The sequence below is a fragment of the Octopus bimaculoides genome, chromosome 2 (assembly GCF_001194135.2).
Source record: "Octopus bimaculoides isolate UCB-OBI-ISO-001 chromosome 2, ASM119413v2, whole genome shotgun sequence".
Taxonomy (NCBI): Eukaryota; Metazoa; Mollusca; class Cephalopoda; order Octopoda; family Octopodidae; genus Octopus; species Octopus bimaculoides.
The window spans coordinates 9,205,108-9,209,074 of NC_068982.1; the positions used below are offsets into that span (position 1 = coordinate 9,205,108).

The window sequence follows — 3,967 nt, forward strand, 5'->3', positions numbered from 1 at the left end:
ATATATATATCACTGTATATATCGTTTCCATGGTTGTTGGGGAACTGGTAACCTTCTATTCCTGTCTCATCTGTTTCGATATGTGAAATATATTTGGCGATGTCGGGTATTTGCATTGTTACGATCTAAGAATGTATCAATAAAACGCCCAAACAGCTGTTGTGAATTTTCAACCCCACTTTTATTCCTTTATACGTTTCAGCCTTACGCGACCATGATGGGGCACCACCGTCGATTTCTATTTTCAAATATTATCCTTCTTTGGCTGATTTGTTCAGGGTGGTGGGTTTCATATTACCACTCCTACTCTTTCTGCTGGTTGTTTGACCCATTTAGTGCACGGAGGAGTTTTAAATCCTGCCCTCATCTGTTCCGTTGGCTCATCTTCTGATTTTAGCCAGTATTTGTTAACAAAATTCACTCGTAAGTATTTGGTTGTCCCGAGATTTAGTAGGAGACACTTGCTAAAATCATGTTACATAGATGTACGCGAAACCACGAGATAGCGTAGGAAAGATCTTATTCTTAAGTCCATTAACACACACACACACACACACACACACACACACATACTTATAACATTTTAAGTATATATGTCAATAGTTCACGATCCAAATGGGTCAAGACCAGTAGATCAAAGGCTCTTATCCACTAACCATTTGGACAATAAACACTTACTTTGAATTGCAAGCTTATGCTGAGTATACGTCGGTTAGTGTGCTTTATTTCAAATAACACTCTTGTATAAGGTACAACTTCTTGGGATATTATCTGTCAGCGAATCGCATTATCTACTGAGATAGATATTGTTGGCACTCCGTCGGTTACGACGACGAGGGTTCCAGTTGATCCGATCAACAGAACAGCCTGCTCGTGAAATTAACGTGCAAGTGGCTGAGCACTCCACAGACACGTGTACCTTTAACGTAGTTCTCGGGCGAAATTCAGCGTGACACAGAGTGTGACGAGGCTGGCCCTTTGAGGTACAGGTACAACAAAAACAGGAAGAAAGAGTGAGAGAAAGTTGTGGTGAAAGAGTACAGCAGGGTTCGCCACCATCCACTGCTGGAGCCTCGTGGAACTTTAGGTGTTTTCACTCAATAAACACTCACAACGCCCGGTCTGGTAATCGAAACCGCGATCCTACGACCGCGAGTCCGCTGCCCTAACCACTGGGTCATTGCCCCTCCACACTGATATAGATACAGTAACTGCCTTTATTAAATCTCATCCATTATTAAATCTTTCAAGTCGTCTGCAGATTAACTTTTGATATTAAATTGCGATCATTAGATATTTCAAATATGACATTCTATCTTATGTGGAGATTGATTCAGTTCCTGTTATTAAAACTGCTATTAAAATATATATCTAACTCCAGCCAAATTTTTCGAGTGCCATCTTCCTTTGCTTTTCCCACTCACATGAGGGCGGACTGAAGAGTTCATAGGTTGACTATGAAGGAAGGAGTGATGTTAGAACTATGGAATCTTGCATGTGTTCATTTCAGCGCATCTAAGTGACAACTGCATTGTTTCATTCCACGTAAACTGACATCTGATTGTTCAAAAACCGCATCAAATGTAACTAGTAACGACTTCTCTTGAAAATTGACAAAATTTACTGTCGTGGTGTTATCAAGTTCCGGCAGAAAAAGGGTCTAGCCCCCAAGGACATTTACGCTGACACGATTGCTACATTAGTGGATGACGCTACAAATTTATCAACAGTGCAAAAGTGGACAACTGAATTTAAGAGGGGAATGGAAGGTATTGAAGTTGACCCAATGTTTGGACTTCCTGCAAATGCCACCGCCGAGGTAAACGTTGACTATACTCACTACATGGTGGTTGATGACAGGCGATTGGCTATAAATCAAATAGCCATAATCCGTGAGAGAGTTGAGAATATACTGCAGAATGAAGGTGACATGATGAAGGTTTCTGCTTGGTGGGTGTCACATCTGACATCTGATCAGACATGCACCAGGCTGATCACATCATGTGAAAATCTAACAATGCTTGAGGCAGATCCAGCTGGTTTCCTTGTAGTTTAACAAACGAAGATGAGTGATGCTGGGTTCATCACTTTGAGCCAGAGTCAAAATGACAATCCAGACCCTGTAAACCCCGCTCCTCACCAACCCCAAAGAAGGCTAAAGTCGTTCCATCTGCAGGGAAAGTGATAGCCTCAGTTATTTGGAATGGAAAAGGCGTTGTGTCCATTGCCTATCTATAAAGGAGTCGCAACAGCAATAAAGAGTATCGTGCGAACTTGTTGATGCAGTTACGAAAGGCTATCAATGACAAACGCCCAGGAAAACTGACGCAATGGGTCTTCTTTGATCAGGACAAGGCTCCAGAACACAAAGCTTTAGTTTCGATGGTTGTTGTGTGTGATTTGGCTTTGAACTTGTTAGATTGCCCTCCCTATTCTCCTGATTAGTCTCATCTGTTCCCCTACAGGAAAAACAAATTATATCTTGGCTGGGGGTCAGCATCTCAGTGATGATGACGTCATGTCTGCTGCTGATGACGTTTTACTACGATTAAGATGAAAGCTTCTTTACCAATGGCATCCAAAAACGGCAACACTCTAGTCTGCCATATGGATGTGAAATATTGTGATACGAGATACATTTGTAATATTTCGATATCTATAAGGTGGCGAGCTGGCAGAAATGTTATCACACCGGGTGAAAAGCTTAGCGGTATTTCGTCTGTCTTTACGTTCCGATTTCAAATTCCACTGAGGTCGACTTTGCATTTTATCCTTTCGGGGTCGATAAATTAACTACCAGTTGCGTACTGGAGTCGATCTAATCGACTGACGCCCTCTCCAAAAAGAAAACAAAAAACTCGGGCCTTGTGTCTCGACTAGAAAACAATATGTGTTAAATTAAAAGTAACGAGCTGGCAGAATCGTTAGCACGCCGGGCAAAATGCTTAGCGTTATTTCATCTGCCGTTACGTTCTGGGTTCAAATTCCGACGAGGTCAACTTTGCCTTTCATCGGGTCAATAAATTAAGTGCCAGTTGCATACTGGGGTCGATCTAATCGACTGGCGCCCTCTCCAAAAAACCTCGGGCCTTGTGCCTAGACTAGAAAACAACATGTATTACATTAAAGGCAGCAATCTACGTTCTGAGTTCAAATTCCGCCGAGGTCGACTTTGCCTTTTATCCTTTCTGGGTCAATAAATTAAGTACCAGTTGCGTACTGGATCGATCTAATCGACTGGCGCCCTCTCCAAAAAACTCGGGCCTTGTGCCTAGAATAGAAAAGACTATTTCGATATCTATAATATGTGTTCTGTTATGTGTTTCTAAATAGAGTTATATCATTTTGCCATGTTTTATCAACGAACATAATAAAAGTAAGTTACGTAATTTCTTGAAATGAATTTTCTATTGCATCACATGTCTTTCTTCTTTTCAAAAATGTTCTTGTTTGTATGCATGTGTTGCAGTGAGCATTACATTTAAATTGAATTTGGGTAACTTACTCCATGAAAATCAGAGCCACCGAATGTTTGCCTTGCAGTTATTCAACCTCTCGGATAATGCCGCATCAATATCAGATTTAGGTTTCCGTAAATCTATACTGCATTTGTGTAGGTGTCACAATCATTGAATCTGTTTGTGATATTCGTTTATTCATAAATTCAGTAGACCCATTGTCTCTGAATTTCTTTGTATCTATTACGTACATATTCCATGTTACGTCATTGAAATCGCTGCAAGAAATATTAATAGACCTATGCATATTTATGTATAAACATTCTTACGTCTATTTTTATTATTTTCTCACTATTACAGTCTCTGACTCTCTTTCTCTTTCCTCTCGCTCTTTTTTATCTTTCTCTTTCTCTCCCTCTCTCTCTCTCTCCCTCTCTCTCTCTCCCTCTCTCTCTCTCTTTCTCTCTCAGTCTTAATATATACGTGTGTGTATGTATATGTGTATAAAA

General features: G+C 40.5%; 1 long non-coding RNA gene across 4 annotated transcripts in view; it reads right to left on the minus strand.

Annotated features, from left to right (window-relative positions):
• Positions 1-3,728, minus strand: part of LOC106876595 (uncharacterized) — a 277,478-nt gene extending 273,750 nt beyond the window's left edge. For all 4 annotated transcript variants that reach the window (XR_008266471.1, XR_001410266.2, XR_001410265.2 and 1 more), the window contains exon 1: positions 3,506-3,728. This is a non-coding gene — a long non-coding RNA (uncharacterized LOC106876595). The remainder of the gene's footprint in view (positions 1-3,505) is intronic.
• Positions 3,729-3,967: the final 239 nt, after the last annotated feature.